The sequence below is a fragment of the Amblyomma mixtum genome, chromosome 4 (genome assembly GCF_055824585.1).
Source record: "Amblyomma mixtum isolate Tamu chromosome 4, ASM5582458v1, whole genome shotgun sequence".
Lineage (NCBI taxonomy): Eukaryota > Metazoa > Arthropoda > Arachnida > Ixodida > Ixodidae > Amblyomma > Amblyomma mixtum.
The window spans coordinates 81,426,664-81,448,322 of NC_143015.1; the positions used below are offsets into that span (position 1 = coordinate 81,426,664).

General features: G+C 47.7%; 1 pseudogene; it reads right to left on the reverse strand.

Moving 5' to 3' along the window:
• Nucleotides 1–4,728: 4,728 nt before the first annotated feature.
• Nucleotides 4,729–8,863, reverse strand: LOC149347181 (uncharacterized; annotated as a pseudogene).
• Between the last annotated feature and the right edge of the window lie 12,796 nt (nt 8,864–21,659).

Here is a 21,659-nt window from a genome sequence, read left to right on the forward strand (position 1 = left end):
GGAGTTGCCGATACAAACCAGGATTCAAGCAGACCGCAGTATAAATGCATGGTAAGATATTCTCAACAAAAGTTGCGCAGATAAAATGGCAAGAAATCAGAGACACTTGTATACAACGGCTGTAGAATAAACGAGCACAACAGGGTGATCACCGCGCAAAGATATATTTAACATTACACTTTTGTTTAAGTACGGCGCAAAATGACTCGACTCAGGAATTTTCCACAGTGTCTGGATTTAGCGAGTTACAAGTTCTGACTGTTCGCTGCAAATATGGACTTCTGAAAGTATCCCTTCCCAACTTAATCAATTAAAGTACTCTTTCGAATGGTGTGATCGTGCTGGACGCCTGATGATGACTTAATGTAAATATTCTTGTCTATTTTAAGTAATTTATGTAAAGTAAATGGATGAACACAGTCTCTAGAGTCTGATCTCTAAAGATTCTATGCTCACCGGTTAGACAAGTATTATTGGTGATGTGTGCCACGTTTAGAAGTTTAAATAGATAAAGGCGTCTTATCTTTATAAGTAAAATTAAGTGTGAAATGGAGACCTATTTGTTCAGCGGAAGACGTAAATAGTCTCAAGTAAGTCATAATAATTACGAAGAGAAGACTACTCTTTACGTTACTTTTCGACATTAGATTCTAGTCCAGGTTTTGAAATGGGAGTGATAAGAAACGAAGCTTTATCTCGTTTGTTCTTTCAAGCCCGTTACGTCCGAGCGAAAATGCCAGAGCGAGGCGATGTTCTGAGCACTGCTGTCGGATTTGCGGTATCCTGAGTGCGCGGTTGCTCTCTCGCGCTAATTTCTTCTTTTGGGTTTTTTTTTGTTACAACTTTGACGGGTGTGCATGCAGAGCTGGCGCTCTGTTTTTTTTTTTTTGGGGGGGGGGGGGGGGCATTCTTTGTGTTTTGCACGAATAGTTAGCCCATGTCATCTTTTCGACTTGTGTATGCGTGTTCCGTCCTACAGTTACACCTTCACGACTCTGCAGGAAATGCAAATGAGCAAATAAAAATAAAAAAAACAGTTCGGCTACTTTCCGTTAAGGATAAAACTGCTAACTTCACTTCCGAGTAGATATCTGAAAAAAAAAAACAATCCGGTCCTTTCGCCCTACTTATTTATTAATTGAAAACATTTAGTGATAATATTGGTAAGTGTGGCCCGTTTGTACCTCAGTGCATGAATCTTATTTCTTCTGGTGGGTGAGGCAGTTTCTATAAGACTATCGGACTGCCGAAAGTGCTACTGCCAGACGCTGAAATCCGTCGGAAGGAACATGATATGCATAATGTTATAAAAAACATAGATAACCTAGCGCTTAAAATATTCAGTAAGCTTATCAACGTTGCTTGCCCATTGAGATTACCTAGCCCTGTACATGCCAACAAGTATTCTTCGTGATGTCTGCTCAAAACATCCTGAAAACATGTCGGTACCTAGCACAGAATGTTAAGATTTCGCAGTCGTTGTCTAGGAAACATCGACATGTTTATTTGCTGTCTCCATTCATTTTTCAAGAAGACAGACCGCATCTACTTACCAGCCCAAGATTTTTTTACTGGCACAACCACGAAACCTCTGCATGTCTTATTGTGTCAATGAAATTGTGATTGTGATTGTGCCTTGAAACTAGCAACTGCCAGAATTAATTTCAACGGAGTACAGACTAAGTGCGACTGATTTGCAAAATGAAAAACAGATGTGGGACCTCGCCAGCATGGTTGATTGATTGAATCAACACTGCTTTTGTTCTCTCCTTTGGAATAAATCATTTGATGCGTTATACTTTCTCAACAGAACCTCTGAATACCTTCCCTGTGTCGGTGCGTTGCGCTAGAATCGCAACCGTGGTCGACGCGTCAGAACCGACTGAAGAATAATATCGTGCTGACATCATCGAGTTTCTCCCATGCTACTATAGCTGCAGTATTGGTACCGAAACTGTCTGAACCGCAAAACAGCCTCAATATATATCCTTAGGCTTGAATTTCTGAATGCGGGCCAGGCGCTGAGCTGAACCGCTCATAATCCGAAACCCGATGAGCTGAATTCTTTTAAAGCCCACGTCTAACTTTCTATGTTCCTCAAGCGAAAGGCACCTCTATTCTCGCACGATGGTTAGCACTGTTCTACCACTGCATTCTTATTAATCACCAAGTGAGCATATTCGTGTCTCTCGACCCCCTTTTCATTTTAAGCTTTAACATTAGCTTTCTTTTAATTTGTTCTGAAAATTTCTTCCCATAGGGCACAGGTGACGGCGAAACAAGACGGGCTTTTTTGGTTCTCTGACGTTTTTAATGGCTCGAATTGCGAAATTGACGTTCACGTTTTTGGTTATTAAGCTATACCTTCTCTCTGACATCGACAGCAAAAGTACTCACTATGCACTCTGCAGGCAGATCCAACAGCGTGATCGCGCCACTATAGCTATAATGACATGCGAACGCCATCTGTTCGTCAATGACACCATGCCATGTATCGAATGCCCATCAAGTCGTTGGACATTGCCAGACCCAGGTTTCCACCGCATGATAGCCCGGAACACGTACTGCAGCATCAGGACGAAAGTGTTTGTATCGGTGATTACCCGAAATGCTTTGCCTTGCCTTCAGGCTACCTTTAAAGACCCGCTCACTACTTGTCTCGTTGACTGGATATTTTTAGCCGGCAGTAACTTAAGCATCCCCACTCTGGAACACGCCTTACAACTACCTAGAAGAAAAAACTTCTCTGGTGCGCCTCAAAAACGCATACGTTTCGCTACAATCCAAAAGGAAGCGGTAAGCAGGCCAGGCAAGACAGCCGCTTCAATTGATTCTAATCAGTTTTCAATGATGTCTGGGTCGATTTACTCAAAGGTGTCCGGGAAGCCGTCGTTAAAGAATCACTTTATGCGAATAGCATGCTACGGGGAAAAGCTTGGCGTGGGTCCGAATCCTTGTTCTGGAAAAGAATTACGTTTGGTTAAAAGTACACTTCTCACCCTGAACGTTATGATCGCAATGCGAGCATACGACAGTTCATCTAACCTAAATATAGATCTAGTTCTAGGAAATATCGATGTCGTAATGGAGTTGTGCGTTGCGATAGAATATACTACTGCCCACACATTCATTCCACCGGCATTGGCATACTCGTACGAAACTTTCTATGCCCTCCGTGGTTTTCCACAGCCTGTATCGATGTTCAGTATACTTATCAATAGTAAGATGGGATTTTTACTTACAGCTGCCAGCCTTGGAGCCTGCCTTGTCGTCCTTGCGTACGCTGATCTCCAACATGGATTCGCCTCTATGCACCTCTTTCTCGATCACCTGATGCTTTTCATGGCGTCATTTTACTCCACGTCGTCTCGATTTCCCGCCACGAGGCGCTGTCCTCTGCGTCATATAATCGTATATTGTTGCTGGATTCTAGCCATGGTTCCGCTCTCAAATTACTTTAGAAGTGAACTGATTTCGAGGCTTAGTTTGCGCTCACCAGCTAACAGCATTGACACTCTTGATGAGCTGGAAGATGCTCTCGATCGCGGACACATCTCTCCATGCGTTGTTCATGGATAGTCATGCACCATGATTTCCTTCACAACCTTTCAAGCACACCGTTGTATTCAAAGATGCGGTAGGCGTTCTTGGAACGACGCAAGCGAGAGTCTCTAGTCACGACGACTGCGAGCAAATGCTTGGAATCTGCTCAACAGGAAGGGCGAATATGCTTGGTAAACCGGCTCTTTGACTGCTTCCTCACCTATATCGCACCTGGAGTCTGAATCGAAAGAACGAATAAAGGTGCTCATGGGAGTAACTCCAGTGCACAAGAGCTACCCTTTTGCAAGGGCTTACAGTGATTTGCTACGCAAAATATTTGAGGCTTCATTGGTTAGACCAAACATTCAGGATGTCGTTTGCACTTATCGAGAACAGAGCTCTTCGGAGAACAAGGGTTGTGAGGGTGATTGCGGGCAGCTTGCAGAGTTTGAGATTTTTTTTCTTGTTTCGCTGCATTTTTGGCCTTCGCTATGTTGATATTTGCGATTGAGGTTGCTGTCGGCCGATATCTCTTGAACTAGTTTTCCCGCTAAAGCCACTGAACCGAAAAAAAACATTGATGTTGAATTTTTGCGTCCTTGCTCCTACTGCAAAGGTTCCCTGCAAATAAGATGTATTCCTTGCACTTTTTTCTTTTTGCGATTTAGTTTGGCGTTCAGCTCAGTGCATTTTCAAGCGAAGCTCCAAGGGTTGCTGTTTTTTCGCCACATTCACTCATTCTGTTGAGCGGAATGGTCGTAAAACCATTAAAGCCGAATCACGTCGGTTTTTAATGAGTGCGATCTGTGGATGTTGGAAAAAAATTAATATGGAAGACTCGTATAACCTACGGGCGAATATAAGTGTAGTGTAGGCGTGAACCGCCCTTGAAGACCGTGAGCCATGACAGCAAACGCATGGAACGAAACGCAGCTTATTCAGTGACGCACACACATATATATACACACAACTGTAGCCCCCTGGCGGTGTTCAGATTGAAAAGGAAAGAAGAACTAACTATAGAACTTATTCCCTCCCTTTATGTTAAGGTTAGTGAATTAGTGGATTAGTACGTACTACACCATCTCAAAGGATTTACTAATATCATTGCACATGTACATGTAAACCACAACACAGTCCCAACACAGTTCATTCATGCACTCTTCACCTAGAGTTCACACTAGCCTACATGTAGCCATATCGGTCAGGCGGTCGTCTCTTGCAAGGTGGCAGCACACGGCGCGGAGGGTCCGGCGTTGGAAGCAACGCCTCTGTTGTGTCTTGAGGTGGGTCCGGAGTGCGAAGAACTGGTCCGAGCAATCGTGGGGCGTCAGAAGGCGACCCCTGCTGAATGCGGGCACACTCACCTCTCTTACTGGGGTTACACAATTGAAGCGCCGCTGGAATCCTCGGCAGCTTGGCCGCATTCCATATCTTGCCGTCGTCGAGACTGCAAGACGATCGCCCATGTTTCTTCGTTACCTTGCGGGGACCCGTGAAAGCGAAGTCTCCCTTGAACGAAGTAGCTGGCTTCTTCGCCCGCACATTGTCCCCAACTTTCACAGTAGTCTCTTTCGCAGACCTGCGGCTATTCGTATACTTCTTACTGTACTGCTGTTGCTTCTTCACCCGTTCGCGCAGGCGCTCCAGCTCAGAGTCTGGGGAGCTGAAAAAGGCAGGCGACGGGTATCCGACAATATCAAGTCTTGTTCTTGGTACGCGTCCATTGAGCAGTAATGCAGGGGTAAGCCCCGTAGTAGCGTGCGGAGTGCAGCGATAAATTCCAAGGCACTCGATTACTGCTTGACGAAGCGGACGGTGCTCTAACGCTGCCACTTGAACATACGACTTGAAAACTCTGTTGAAGCGTTCAACTTCCCCGTTCGCTTGAGGATGATACAAGGATGAGTGCAGAAGGCGGATGCCACGATCTTTTAGAAATTGCTCAAACTCTCTAGACGTGAACTGTGGCCCATTATCACAAACGACTTCATCCGGGTAACCTTCACGGGAAAATACAGAAAGCAAAAACTTTGTGACTGTAGTGGTGGAGACGTCGGAGCTGAAGTGTACCTCGGGCCTCTTCGAAAAATAGTCCACCAGAGTAATTGCAAACCGACCGTTATGCGGAGCTCACTCCAGGGGTCCCACGATGTCGATTGCTATCTTTTGCCATGGGCCGTCTGGGAATGGCACTGGCTGCAGTAGTGTAGCAGATACTTTGGCGCTCTTGTCTGCTCCCTGGCAGATGCTGCAGGTCTGAATCGCGAGCTCGACTTCCCGATCCATGCCCGGCCACCAAAACCGCTCTCGTAGACGCGCCTTCGTCCTGACAATTCCGGGATGGGCCTCATGTGCTGTGGCGATCACTTGCGGTGTCAGTGCTTCTGGAACAATAAGAGGCTCTCCGCGGATCAACAAGTTATCAACAACGGACAATTCTTGCTGCACCTTGCAATATGGTTTAAGTTAAACCGGAAGCAATTTGTGCGGAGGCCACGACGACTGGACGTAAGAAATGACTTGTTGTAACGTGTTGTCTTCAGCTAGACTCTGCTGGAATTGCTCTTTGGTGATGCGCAATGGCGCTTGAATGAATGCTACGACTTCGCCTGTAGACGTTTCGTCCTGCTGTAACGCAACTGGAAGACTGTACAGAGCGTCTGCAACTTGGTTTTCCAATCACTTCCGGTATTGCACCGTATAGTTATACCAAAGAAGTCGCTCTGCCCAGCGCGCTATGCGCCGCGGCCGTCTACCAGTACCTTGACTTGACATCACAGATACCAAAGCCTGGTGATCTGTGTACAGTGTGAAGTGGCGCCCCCAAAGATACGTGTGCCAATGCTCGATAGCCCAGACACACACGAGCGCTTCGCGTTCTCCCACGGAGTACCTTCTTTCTGCAGGCGACCGAGTCCTTGACGCAAACGCCACTCTGAATAACTTGGGCCCGTGCATTTGTTGAATAACTGCTCCGAGGCCGCAGTCGGATGCATCTGTGGCGACAACGACTGGAAGTGATGCGTTGAACATCCGGAGTACTGTCCCGGAATCGGGCATGGACTTAACCTTTTGAAAGCTGGCGTCAACATTCTCAGACCAAATAAAAGGCACATTCTTGCGAAGAAGGGCCCGCATAGGCTCGACTATATCGGCTAAATTTGGAACGAACTTTGCGTGACATTCCACTAAGCCAACGAAAGATCGAAGACCAGTAGCATCCGCGGGAGCAGGGATGTTTTTGATGGATACTACCGTCTCCGGTTGCGGAATGATGCCGTCGGGCGTGACTTTGTGGCCCAAGAATGAAAGTTCATTTGTGCAAAATACACGCTTGTCATTTAGCTTGAGCCCTGCTTCTTTTATACGCCTGAGAACGGTCGCAAGGTTTTCCCAGTGGTCTTTTTCCCTCTTTCCAAAAACAATGATGTCATCGATGTAAAACAAGACACCAGAACATCCTTGAAGAATTTCCGACATCATGCGTTGGAAGGCCGAGGGGGCGGAAGCTAATCCAAAGCATACACGCTTGAAGGGATAAAGTCCGTCGTGTGTTACAAAGGCTGTTAAATCACGGCTCTCTGGTTGCAGCAAAACTTGATGATAAGCAGATGCCAGATCTAACTTGGAAAAATGTGTTGCACCCACAAGGCTGTGCAACAGTTCTTCAGTGTGGGGAAGCGGAAAATTGTCCGGCACGACGGCCTTGTTGGCTTCTCGAAGGTCGACACACAGGCGAATCCCTCCATCTTTTTTCTTTATCACGACGATAGGGGAGACCCATTCTGATGCGTTAACGCGCTCAATCACATCCGTCTCTTCCAGTCGACGAAGTTCTTCTGAGACCAAAGGCCGTAATGACAGTGGTAGGCGGCGAAGCTTAGACGGAGTGGGTTGGACGGATGGACGCGTTTTGACCTGGTGAACAAAAGTCTTAGCCAGACCAATGCCCTCTCCAAACAGACAATGGAACTCTTCTCTTAAGTAGCTGGGAAGCCCAGCATAACACGGATGCGTTTCTTTTACAGAACATCGCTCTTGGCTACCAGCTGCAGTGGCAGTTGTCTCAAGGCAACAAAGGGATGAGCCCTCAATTCGTAGATTAAGAGCTCTAATCGCATCGATACAGAGTAGCGAAGTGCCCCGATACACGACATAAAACAAAATGGATGCTGTACGAGCCATGTACGTAACTCAGAGACAAAACATCCATGCCCCGGTATGGGCTGTCTTGAATAGTCCAATAACTTAACTAGCGGGGCAGTACAGTGTGCTTTACTGGAGAAATGCTGGTTGAAGAAGCTGTACGACATAATGGAAACTGCTGATCCCGAGTCAACTAAGAATGCTAAGCTGGTGTTTCCTACTAAGACATCAATATGAATACCAGGGCGAGTGGATGCGGCCACTACCAGAATGTTTGCTACGCCACTGCGTTCTTCGCTGCTCAGTTCCCGAACAGAAGCCACGCGTCGATCCTTATTGCACACAGACTTGATATTGACCGATCCGACCGCAGCAATGGCAGCGTTTCCCTTTAGCCGGGCAGTGGAACGACGCAGCCGAGCGCTGATTAGAACCGCAACGAAAGCAGTGGAAGAGGGCGTTGCTCTTGGTAGCAACATGTTGTACACTTGTAGACGCAAAAGCTTGGACGTCTTGAGTTGTCTGTTCTAGCTGAGTGGCCACAAGCACAGCACGCGAAAAAGAGACTCGAGCCATCGAGCAACAGACGCTCACGGACATGTTGCGAAGAAATGCCTGGCACGAACTGATCACGGAGCGCATCCTCAAGCACGGCGAACGAACAAGCAGCTGCATGCTCACGTAATGCAACAACATGCTCGCTGATAGATTCTCCTGGCTGCTGGACGCGTTTGCGAAAACGGCCACGTTCTACAACGGTATTAGTTTGGGTGGTAAAATGGTTCCCCAAGGCTGTAACCGCATCGTCATATGGCGAAGGTGCCGTGTCTGTCTGTTTTGGCAACAGTGCGGTGCTTGCGCCCTCACTATCTGCTGGCAGATCCTTAGCGGTAGCGCTCTCACCTTCTTTGGCGTCTTTGGCTGACACAGGAAGCTTGAAGAATATTCGCTGGCCTTCGACGCCCAGACTGTGGATAAGAAGAACTTTGCGACGCTCTGCCGAAAAATCAGACGCTCCCGAAGCCAGCATGCAGTTCTCGAATAGTCGCAGCCATTGTGGCCAAGGAACAGCCGTGAGACCTGGAACAGGAAAAAATGGCGGCGGTGGTGCGAGTCTGGAAAAGCTCATGACTGGAAGCGAAAAGGTTGTTACGCCCGCTCTTCCGTTCATCCTCGTCGCCAATGTAGTGTAGGCGTGAACCGCCCTTGAAGACCGTGAGCCATGACAGCAAACGCATGGAACGAAACGCAGTTTATTCAGTGACGCACACCTATATATACACACAACTGTACCACCCTGGCGGTGTTCACATTTAAAAGGAAACAAGAACTAACTATAAGGTGAACGGAAGAAGACGGCGAATAGAAACGGTGCCAAAACATGAGTCATGCAAACGGTGGCTAGAGAGAAGAAATTTGAGTTTGCAGAGAACGAAGCAATTTTCGCGAAGCAGGTGAAAAAGACTGGCAAGGCTGCTTGACTCAGCTCCTCCTCCCCGACAATGCAAATATACGGTTTCCGAAGGCAAACAGTACAGGCTAACGAGCACGAACTTTGGCAAAAAAATCACAAAAAAACTAAAAAATAAATCCGAAAACTTGCACTCAACCACGATCAAGTTGATATACTACGTGGCTCATAGAATTGTTCTTGATATCTCGAATATAACAAAGCGATATTACAGCTTTCGAAAATTTTGTGAGGATAGACTGAGAACTATACAGCCACAAAAAAAAACGAAGAGTGCTCCTGAGAATGCAAAAGTTGGCGAAGCGTCCGGTTAACAAAACAGTTACGCAATCTATATTTATAAATTCTGTCGAAAAAGTTTGACAAAGTTTAACAGAGGAAGGTTAGCACTTCAGGAGCAGTCCTTAGGCCTTCAAAAAAAGGTGCAGTTTTTAAGCAAAGCGAATTCCCTAATTCCCATCGCAGGGATCCCAGCCGTGCTTTTAACGGCCGAGCCAATAAATAGTTCCTGTGTGCAGCGTTCTAACCCACTTGTTATTTAAGGCAAGGGCAAGACCTGAATTTTTGGTTTGTTTTATTTATATATGTGCAAGGCATGGATACTCTTTCTATTGCTTACCTTCTTCCCTGCCCATTAATTACTGGTTTAGTTCTATGCAGATGGATACGCCCATATTGGAAATAACGCAGAAACTGCGAAAAAGTAACATATACTTGGTGCAGTGGTGCTATGTCGCGGACATCTTACAGCCTTCGCAGCTGCGCCTAAGAACGGATGGCAATGAAGTTTCCCTTGTCGAGGCCTGTCGCTCGGCGGGGTGAGAGAAATTGAGTGGGAGACTGGACGGCAACGGAGAAGCGAGGCGAATTTGATTGATTGCGAAGGTATCATTGACGAAGTACGGTGCTTATGTACAGATTTCAAGAATTTTCCTTGCTGTTCCCTCTCGCAGTTTGCCATGTTGCGAAGGTGGACACAAAGGGCTGTAATAAATATGTCTATTATTCTCTCACAAGGTTTGACGGTATAAAAGTGCGATGGCCGTTACAAAAAGAGTGCTTAGGAAAGGAGCTCCCGGTACGCCGCTTTTCTTTCCGTCGACCACCTATTATGCGAGCCTTGATTCTGACTGCACTAATGCCAGTGTATTTCGACTATTCAAAACATATTTGCGACCGCGCACTCTAGGAAAAATGTGTGACAAGCGCCGGATAACACCACACTTTAGAGGTGAGGATCGTTCAGGCCATTTTAGACATGGTGCCGTTGTTTCAAGGGTTTAATCACATGGCCCCGGTTATGCAGTGGCACCAGTTGGTAGGTAAGAGAAATTTGGTAGCAAAGGAAGGAGCGCCACAAATGCGATCATTCGCACTGACTTTGTGGAAGTGCTCTGCATAGCCACTGAAGTGGGATCAAAAAGTAAGAACAGATGAGCTAATGATAACGCTCCTTGAATATCATTACAGTGAATGTCATTAAGGTTTTCAAGGGTGCTCAGTGAAGGCCGTGATATTGAATGTGAGGCGCCTGGATTATACTGAGAGATTATACTGGATTATACTGGACACCCAGCTTGAACAGTTTGACTCTGAATGCTACAGGGCTGCCTGCATTCTGACTTGCACCATTTGCGCACTTCAGTCGGAGCCGTCGGCTTTTTAAGCCTTGCTTGAAGGGCGCCCCCATGTGATTGCCAAAGGCGTACAAGTATTTTATTCTGGTGGTTTCTTGGTGAAAAAAGCAAGAATATTTTTATGTCGAAGTTCGAGAAATATTATTCGTATCTGTTTCCCGCTACCTATGCTGAGGACTCTGTCCCGCTATGCTGAGGGCAGAGTAGAATTCGTGTCCTCTGTGAAGCTTTTCATGGGATGAGAGGAAGAGAGTAAGTGGCCTTTTTCCTTAGCTGAAGATTAATATACCATTGATCAGTTGCCACTTTTCAAGAGTGGTTGGCCTGACAGCCTTTCGCGCAGATTCTACAAGGTGGTTGTACCCATCTCAAGCCCAGTTCTATTCAAGGTTTTCGGAAGCAGTCTGCATATCGGAATTACCTCGCAGTCTTTCGCAAAAACTCACATGTAATGATACCAAAAGCAGTGGTAAAACAATTCCAGGCGTAGCATTGAATTTGTCAAAATCTGTCAAAACAGTACGGTTGATGCAAAGTTGTCTTCTAAACGGCAATAGTTCGGTATCTTGACTACTATTGGAGATCACCAAGCATGTAGCTTCAGGGGCCTTCCCATTCGTACTACCCTACATACTGCCCGAAAAATTTTACAGGCTCGTAGTTGCTGGCATGAAAAGCTCGCAACGCTTCAGGTTATCCTTGAGGAGTTGCTTAATCTTGTCTCTGACAATCCTCTCTTCTTACATTTAGAACACGTCTATATTGACTGAGTTATCAATAAATCAATGCACATTTGCAACAATATCTTCTCTACCCTCTTGATTTTTTGTCACCTTTCATAACTTGTGCCCATCGTTCATTTCAAACAAGGGTCTCGGTGGTAGCCAATTTTTTCTCATTGTGAATAGGTCCTTGCGTATGAGCGATTTGCAAAGCATGCACGTCGAGGTTCCCGTATCATGGCTTCTGCGCAGAGATGGCTAGTTGGGAATAATTGTACGCACGACTGAGAAATTTCAGATGCGCAGATTAACCATTGAAAGGACAGAGTTTTATTAATTAGATTGCGGGATTCTACCTCAAGAGCAGAAGCTAGTGTGGCAGCGAAGCCTAGGCCTCCCAGACACTCTGGCGTCCTATAAATCCATGTAGGCGCAGCCAAACTGCCGGAATGATCACATATCGAGTGTGGAGCTCTAGGCTCAAATTGTTAGTGCGCTAATGCTTGGCAAAGCTGCCACCTACAACTTGTTACTAGAACCAAATGTTTATTTTTCGTCGGTTGTTTCCTGCGCTATGCTAAATATTCACCGCTTTCACAGAAATTTTGAAAGTTTTGTGTCTGGTTCCTCCTTTGAGCCTAAAGATGAGGTTTCAGTTTCCGTCCAGTGATTGCCGGCGACCTGGGTATTTTCCATCTTCACGGCCGGCAGACAGTCGCCCACAGTATATTTCTTCCGATACACTTCAAGCCCTGTGCATTGTGCGCTCTTCAACTAAAATTCAGTTAATGCTTTGTACACACCGATTATGTTCTCTAGCTTTCGTCAACTTAGAGTTCGATGGTTAATGTATGGCGATATTTTCAGTACGCTTTTTTGCTGCCCACTTTTTGACAATTTTTTTTTTGCTCAGTGTCGCGAAAACATTTGTATAACGGTCGGATTTCAATGTTATTGCCTCCGTCCACATACTGTACAATGCGCTTTCGCTGACCAGTACTACTTATTTTTGCACGGCATCTAGAAATTCCGCTTTCACAAAGTACCGACATCTTCTCCTACAGTCTACATAATAATAGAGTGGCAGTGGCAAGATGGCTGCAGAAAAATGGCTTACTTCAGTTGTCAAAGAACTGCCGGCTTTATGACACTCTTGTAAGAAATGAGCATATCTTTGTGAGTTATAAAGACACCATTCAGCTCTTAAATATCTCCTGCGGACCCTTAAGAACCGAATAATTTGAATTATCATATATTAAATACATATTGTTTTGAAATATGTACATAAACCCCTTGATAATATCTATTTCTGATGACACTGCGCACGTTATGAAACTCTGAAATGAAAGACCAGCCCTGTGAATCTGCTGCACCTAAAAAATTCTGCTTTCGCACAATGATTTTCAATCTGTGTGAAATAGGTGATTTGGTATTTATTAGGCCACTGTGAACTTCAGGAGTGTTAATCACAATTTGTAAGGTTACAGTGAATGGCATATATGATCAAGCAATCTACAAATAAACGTGTCACTCATATCCATAGCAGTAGAGTGACTGGAATGATAGTGTATATAATATTTGTGCGCACTGTTAATGTATTCTCATGGTCTGCTGGAAGTATTGAAATTAAGTATTGTACTTATTTTCTTGTGTAGTGCTTTAGGCTGTTGCCTTTGTAACGGTCGCAGAGACCTCGTCAAGAAAGCATGTATTTTGCTTTGACACCAGCAGGAAGTTGTCCTTACCTGAAAATGAAAACTTACTGACTGACCGACCTAAACCGGAGTGTGCCTTCACTCTTGGTGGCGTGTTAGCCTTGTGTCGTTTCTTGTGCTCTGTTATCTTGACTTTTTTGACTGTTTCATTTAACCTTTGTAACCAGTGCAAGCACATATCTCGTTGTTTTTCTGCAATAAATGCGGTGCTAAAGACTAAAAATTGTTCTCTGGTGTATCAGATTTGCGCAGCGCATTTCAACGTGAAGCGCAATTTTAATGTAGTTATTGTAAAGAGGAAGACGCTTAGCAAACGGAGCAACAGAACTCATGCGCGGTGCGAGGCGAGAAGAAGACGATCGGCAGCTGAAGCAGCAGAACCGACCCGCGGCAAAAACATCAGCTGTTCTGGGACCGCTCTGCTTTTGACCGCTCTAACCGGCCTTAACAACCAGTCATCTCTTGCTAATAAAGGCCGCTACATTATATATAATATTGTAACGTAACGTTAGAAAGAAGTCTCCTGCGCCGAGGAACACCGGCAGCCAGTCAGGTCAGCACGAGACGGAGCAGAGTCACTTCGTCTTTCTCCAATGGCCCGTTGCGTTCTTCCTCATCTTCTAAGGAAGGCATGTGTCATTGCCCCCCTTGTTTGCAGCATCACCTCGATGCGGCCGACTAGGAGCATACTGGTGAGCTACGGGCTGACAGATAGTGGGCTAGGTTGGTACAGGAGGAGCACAACACAAAACGGGGCACTATCAGTCTCCACATCGGTCAGCAGGGCGGCCGTGGTAGGGTTTCATTCGGACGACGTGTACAACGTCAGTGAGCTTGCGTCGTCTGCGGCTTGAGGGGTCTCGGGTGGCAGATTCTACGTCGTAAGTAACGTCACTGATGCGGCGGAGGACACGGTATGGTCCGAAGTACCGGCGCAGTAATTTTTCAGACAGTCCGCGATGGCGAACGCGTGTCCAAATCCATACATAGTCTCCAGGCTCGTAGGAAACGAAGCGCCGTCCCTGGTTGTAGCGATCAGCGTCTAGTTGCTGTTGTAGGTATATGCGCTGCTGTGCCAGCTGCCGCGCTTCTTCTGCACGCTGAGCAAAACTAGCGACGTCCATATCAAGTTAACTTTCGCAGTCGGGGTATACGGGCAACATCGTATCCAGGGGAGTGGTCAGTCGGCGGCCGAAGACAAGCTCGAAGGGAGTAATCCGCGTCGTCTCTTGAAGTGCCGTATTGTATGCGAACGTGGCGTATGGGAGAATTTGATCCCAGGTCTTATGCTCTATATCCACGTACATGGACAGCATGTCGGCCAGAGTTCTGTTTAGCCGTTCCACCAGGCCGTTAGTCTGCGGGTGGTACGCCGTGGCCCGTCTATGGCTAGTGTGTGTAAGATTCAGCACTGCCTTAGTCAGGCGGGCCGTAAAAGCTGCCCCACGGTCGGTAATAATAATAGCCGGGGCGCCATGGCGCAATACGACGTCGTGAACAAAGAATGCGGTGACTTCGGTGGGAGTTCCATTTGTGAGCGACGCGGTCTCAGAATACCGGGTAAGGTAATCCGTCGCGACAACAATCCAACGCTTTCCATTAGTTGACTTTGGAAAAGGGCCAAGAAGATCCATTCCCACTTGTTGGAAAGGAGTTTTCGGTGGAGCAATAGGTTGAAGAAATCCGGCTGGTTTCATGGGGGGGAGATTTTCGACGTTGACAGTCACGGCAGGTTTTAACATAAGATCGTACTGAAGGTAATAATTTCGGCCAATAATACTTCGCCCGAATTCTGGCAAACGTGCGACTAACTCCCAAGTGGCCGGCGGATGGTTCGTCGTGACAAGCGCTCAAGATGTCAGGCCGTAGGTTCATAGGTACTACGAGTAGGAATGTCTCTTGTGATCTTTCAAAATTGCGCTTGTAGAGAACCCCACTTCGTAAAGTGTATGACTGCAAGCCATGACGAAAAACAGGCGGTACACGACCCCCGCGGCCTTCTAGGTACTCGATGAGCGGCGCCAGCTCCGGGTCCTTGCGTTGAAGGTCAGCCATATGGGATTGAGTAATGGCCCCAATGAAGGGAAAATCGTCGGCGTTTTCCACTGCAGCGGAGTCTAAGGGCGCGCGTGATAAGCAATCTGCGTCTTGGTGTTTAAGTCCCGACTTATAAACAACGGTAATATCATACTCTTGAAGACGAAGGCTCCATCGAGCCAAGCGTCCAGACGGGTCTTTGAGGCTGGCCAGCCAGCACAGCGAATAATGGTCGCTGACAATACGGAAGGGTCGTCCATACAGGTATGGTCGAAACTTGCTTATGGCCCAGATTACCGCAAGACACTCCTTCTCCGTCGTTGAATAGTTCGCCTCCGATCGGGATAGTGTTCGACTCGCGTAAGCTATAACTCGTTCGACGCCATCTTGCCACTGGATAAGTACAGCCCCAAGGCCAACGTTGCTGGCATCAGTGTGGACGTCAGTCGCTGCGTTTTCATCGAAATGGGCGAGTATGGGGGGCCTGTGGAGGCGGCTTCGGAGCTCCTGGAAAGCTTGTTCTTGATCGCCTCGCCACAGGAAGGGTATGTCTTCTCTGGTTAGGGCTGTCAATGGTTCAGCTATCTTGGAGAAATCTTGGACGAAGCGTCGGTAGTAAGAGCAAAGGCCCAGATATTGCCGAAGTGCCTTTTTATCGCTGGGACGTGGAAAACTTGACACTGCGGTAGTCTTGTCGGGATCAGGGAGAACGCCCTGTGCACTGACAACATGGCCAAGAAAGCGAAGTTCTTTGAAAGCGAAATGGCATTTCTCCGGCTTGATCGTTAATTGTGCGCCTTTGAGTGCTTGAAGCACAATGCGCAACCGGTCCAGGTGTTGCTCGAAAGTAGGCGAGAAAACGACGACATCATCTAAGTACACTAAGCACGACTGCCACATCAGACCTGATAAAACCGTGTCCATCATACGTTGGAACGTGGCCGGCGCAGAGCAAAGACCAAACGGAAGCACCTTAAACTCGTATAGGCCGTCGGGCGTCACAAATGCAGTCTTTTCTCGGTCTCTCTAATCCACCTCGATTTGCCAGTATCCGCTTTTGAGGTCTAATGAGAAGTACCTGGCATCGCGTAGACGGTCGAGGGCATCATCAATCCTGGGGAGCGGATAGACGTCCTTTTTGGTCACGTTGTTTAGTTTGCGGTAATCGACACAGAATCTCAGGGTACCATCTTTCTTCTTGACGAGGACTACTGGCGACGCCCATGGGCTCGTCGAAGGCTGGATTACGTCGTCCGCAAGCATCTCATCCACTTGCGTTTGAATGGCTTCACGTTCCTTAGGAGAAACCTGGTACGGGCGTTGGCATACCGGTAACGTGGCCTCATCGGTTATGATGCGGTGCTTGGCGACAGGAGTACGACCGACCTTGGAGCCAGTGGCGAAGCAGTCTGCGAAATAAGTCAGAAGAGCTGAGAGAAGATTCCTTTCATCGGGCGTCAGGTCCGGGCTAATTTTAACGGTTTGAAGGAGACGGCAAGATGTAGCCTCCTCTTGAGGGTTGGCCCCGGCGGTGCATAAACGAGGCGAGGCAGTTACGTCGTGAAGGAAGGCAACAGCCGTTTCCGTGGCGAGGTGCCGCATCTCCTTAGCAAAATTCGTCAGGAGGACAGTAGCACAACCGTTATGGAGTTGAACGAGTCCTCGAGCAACGGCTATCTCCTTCTCGAGAAGTAGCGGGAGGTGCCCATCCGCGATGCCCTCGTAGTCGTGAAACAAGTCATGACGCACAAGAACAAGCACACTAGACCGTGCTGGCACCCTCACGTCATCGTCGACAATACGCAGAACGTTGAGTTCCGGATCCTCGATTTCAATGCGCTCCACGGCCCGTTTCGTCGAGAACGTCACACGCGCTTCTTTCAGGTCAATGACAGCGCCGTTAGTCTGCAGGAAGTCTAGGCCAAGGATCAAGTCTTTCAAACACTCGCGAAGTACGACGAATTCTCCGACATACACAAAACCCCGGATGCCGACACGCGCTGTGCACTTGCCTACAGGGGTAATCAAGTGACTCCCCGCCGTGCGAATTTTCGGGCCGGACCAGTGCGTCAAAACTTTCTTCAATTCGCGGGCAAGGCCGTGGCTCATTACCGAGTAATCAGCACCGGTGTCTAGTAACGCCGTTACATCGGCTCCATCAATCTTTACGCGCAAATCGGAGTTAGTGTGTCGGATGCTGTCGCCACCTGTCCCAAGCGGAATGTCGTCGTATCGGTCGAAGGTAGCCCGTCGGATGCTGTTGCTACCTGACCCCAGCGAAATCTCGTCGAGTCGGCGTGACGAGGACCGAGGATCTTCACATTTCGCGACATCAGCGACCCTGCCTCCGAAGGCCGCTGACATTAGTTTTCCCGGCGAGGGCTGGGAGAGCGTCGGCGTCGGGGATAGCTCGGACTTGAGGAACGGTAGCTTGTCGGGGACGTAGACCGACGCTCTTGGTAGCCGGACGTAACAGGATGCTGTTGCACAGCAAGGTGGCTTGCGATTTCAGTAGGCCGCTCGCCATTTTAAGGCCAGGGGTCGTCCGGTGCGAAACCCCGCAGGCCGACGCGGCGGTACGGGCACGCCCGGTAGAGGTGACCTGCTTCACCGCAATGGAAGCAGAGGGGCCGACGGTCGCGGGCCCGCCATACTTGACTCTTACGGGGTCGCTGATAGGTTGGCGGAGGGGTGTAGCGAGGAGGACCCTGCGGCTCCATTGCTGGAGCTGCGGTGTTGATACTGTGGTCCTGCGTGGGAGCCCTACGTAGGACGGACGCGTAGGTGGGTCTCGTGTCGAGCTGGTAGGAAACGTCAAGAACTCGCTCAGCTGCCATACGCACCTCGTCCCGGACGACTTCAGCTAGTGATGGAAAGGACGGCGTGTTGCAAAGCATCCGGAGTGCTTGCAGTTCTTCTCGCACGACAGAACGGACGAGGTTGCGTAGTGCATCCATATCGCCACCGCCCTGCATAGAATATTCACGTCGCGATTGTATTGACGAGCCCGGTGTTGCAGCGTCGTCTCCATGGTGGTAGCCTCACTGAGGAACTCCGGAACAGTGCGCGGTGGGCTGCGCACTGGTCCTGCGAAAAGTTCTTGCTTCACGCCCCGCATCAGGTGGCGCAGCTTCTTGTCTTCTGGCATCTGTGGGTCTGCGCGCTTGAAAGGGCGCGTCATGTCCTCATAAAACATGCGCACGCTCTCGTTTTGGCGCTGGTTGCGCGAGTGCAGCGCAGCTTCTGCTCGCTCCCGGCGGTCGGCACTTGGAAAAGTGGCCTTCAAATCACGACAGAAGGCTTCCCAGGATGGAAAGGAAGCCTCATGGTTTTCAAACCATGTCCGCGCCGACTCTTCAAGAGCAAAGTAGACGTTGTGGAGCTTACGCTCATCGGTCCACCCGTTATAACGTGCCACACGCTCGAAGGCCTCAAGCCAGTCCTCGGCGTCCTCGAACACGTCTCCATGAAAAGACGGTGGTGTTCGCGGCTGATGGCAGAGGATGTTTGCCGGAAGCCTACTCTCAGATGTCATTGCCGCAGGTGTTACAGGGGCCCGAGGCTGCGTCGTCCTGGTAGCGGCCGGAAGGGGTCCAAATTCCGGGGGCTCTCCACGTAGGCGGCGGCCTTGGCGCTGATGTACCGGAGTAAGCTCCGTAGTGAGAGGTAGATTATGCGCTGGAAGCGTACCCGGCACTGCCTCCACCAGATTTGTAACGTAACGTTACAAAGAAGTCTCCTGCGCCGAGGAACACCGGCAGCCAGTCAGGTCAGCACGAGACGGAGCAGAGTCACTTCGTCTTTCTCCAATGGCCCGTTGCGTTCTTCCTCATCTTCTAAGGAAGGCATGTGTCAATATTATGCTGGTCTTCATAATAAGAACCACAAAAGTGGCATAGTGGACTTAGCATCCGCCTCGCATACGGGAAATGTAACACACTGCCACAGGGTACTCAACGGTAAAGCAATGGGTACAACCTTTCCCCTGGCCTGGTGCTCGACTTATTTAGGCTGAAATGCTTGGGAAACGGGCCTTTGAGCCCAACTTTATTACAAGAAACCATTATCGTCATCAGGAACTACAACACGCAGACAATTCCCTTTTCTTAGGTGCGTGTTTATTTGTACCCCGTCCACTTATGCTTTGGAGTGCTGACTGCTGTTCAACTGCTGTGAGACAAGCCAGGTGGCGAGACATAAAGTTCTAACGAGCGAAAACCTTTGGTTAAAATGCAGTCACATGAGTCGGGAGGTGGAAGTGAATATTTAAGTACTGAATCACTGAGAAATTGGAATTAACCGCTTTTACGACAAACGAAAGTATATATTAATATTTTATGACAGTGACCACTCTACATTTTACAAAAATGCGGACGTGCTCATTTCTGTGACGCAAAAATCCTGACTGAATTATTCAATTCAAATGATCTTAAATATTACAGTAGAGTAGATGATAACCGCATCATAGACTATTTATGAGCAGTTTTTGAGGATTTCTCACTGCTACTTTCATATGATGATAATAGTTTGTAGTTAAAATTTAAGGCTGCAATAAAACATTGTGATGAATATTTTGTTCCCACAATACATAAGAGAACACAGAGAAAAACGCCTTGGATCACCTGGAATATCATCCACTTCAAGCTTAAATTACAGAGGATACGCAGAAAAAAAAACAAAAACCGTTGGCCATCGCGCAGCTGTCTGCTACTTTGAAACTAGAATTTAAAAAAGCCAGAGATAACTTCTTATCCAATACTCTCACAAACTTCACGCACAATCAGCCGCAAAAATTTTCGCGCCATCTTTCAAAACAAGAAAACCTGATAGTACAAATCGGACTTGCTGGATCTCTAACATATGATCCACACGCTATCGCTAACGCTTTCAACGCCCATTCCGTATCTGTATTCACAAGTTCTTCTTGTCTAGGTGACGTTACGTTTGCATGTGATTCAGTGATGGCCGACGTCGTTATAACTGAGCCCTTACACTGAACCTGCTCTTGAACATTTGACACCAAAAAAACTTCCGGTCCTGATGATATCTCCAACGCGTTTCTAAACCGATATGCTGCGCAACTAGCTCCGTTCTTACACAAATTTTTTACCACATCGCTTCAAACAGCTGCACTGCCTTCCGACTGGCTCATTGCAAAATTAATTCCCGTTGACAAAGATGGCAACAAACTGCACACAGCAACCTACCGGACAGTATCTCTAACTAGTTGCTGCTGCAAATAATGGAACACATCATTGACAAATCCACCATTAGTGACTTAGAAAGCGATACCTTAATCTATGGCGCACGTTATCTGGAAGGCTCGTATTCAAGCGCAAGAATACCTGATGACATAACACGTGTATCTATGGCTGTCAGCCACGGTGAGAGTCAGCTTCAATGATGGGCAGTACTTTTGCGCACCCCGTTAGCTGTATAATCAGGGTGTCGGTCCGCTTAGACTACTACAGAGAGATTTTCTGTTTCCTCAGCACCTTGATGCTCTCTGCGGCATTAGGCAGAAGCATGGCCGTGGCAGCAGTTACTCTGGCCCTGTCCTTTTTGTTGGCACCTTGCAGCTCTGGAGCGAGCACGGGTGAGAAACTTTGCTGTATGTCTGTAATGCTACCTGTGTCATTTTATCTTTTTGTTTCGCTTGAAATGTTTTCTATTCCGTTATAGTTCCCACTGAGCTTACCTCTGTAGGGAAAATTTCTCTAAGTTAAGCCTGTCAAACTAATGGCATCGTTACAAGCTAGGCGATGGCTTCTTCATCAGCCTGTCGCTCTCAACCAACGATGATATCCTTTGTGCTTTTTCCTATCATTCTCCGGGCAATTCCGGCAACCTGGCTAATTCTGACAATACAATTGTTACAACACTCCTACCATTGGCGATGCCCCAGTTCAGGCATGTGAGCTGTTCTGTCGGCCAGCCTTGCAGCGATACCTGGGAAACGAAGAATGGATGTGGATGAAAAGATAAACAACCGCTACGCCCCTTTGTGATTTTACGTAAGATGAATATTTATCAACAAGAGCGAATTTCAGCTTTATCCCCGCCTGGAGGAGCGACCGCTACCGCCAGATCACCTGGGAACACTAGCCCGTCCTCAGAAAGTTCCTGCATCGGGGCGTCTATAACTGATATTTTCGGATTGAGCCAGGTGGGATATAAATTCATACACATATTACAAAAATAACATACCGCTAGTACAGCGTGAAAATGTCCATGCCGAATGTATTTCTTTACACTGTAGAGTGTTGAAGTTTCAAGAGTCGCGTTATGTGCGCGATGGCGAAAAACCAGTTTCTCTTTTATTTCCAGGAGTATGTAATGATAACGGCGGTAATGAGATTAAAGGGAACCTGATTTTATTTCAACC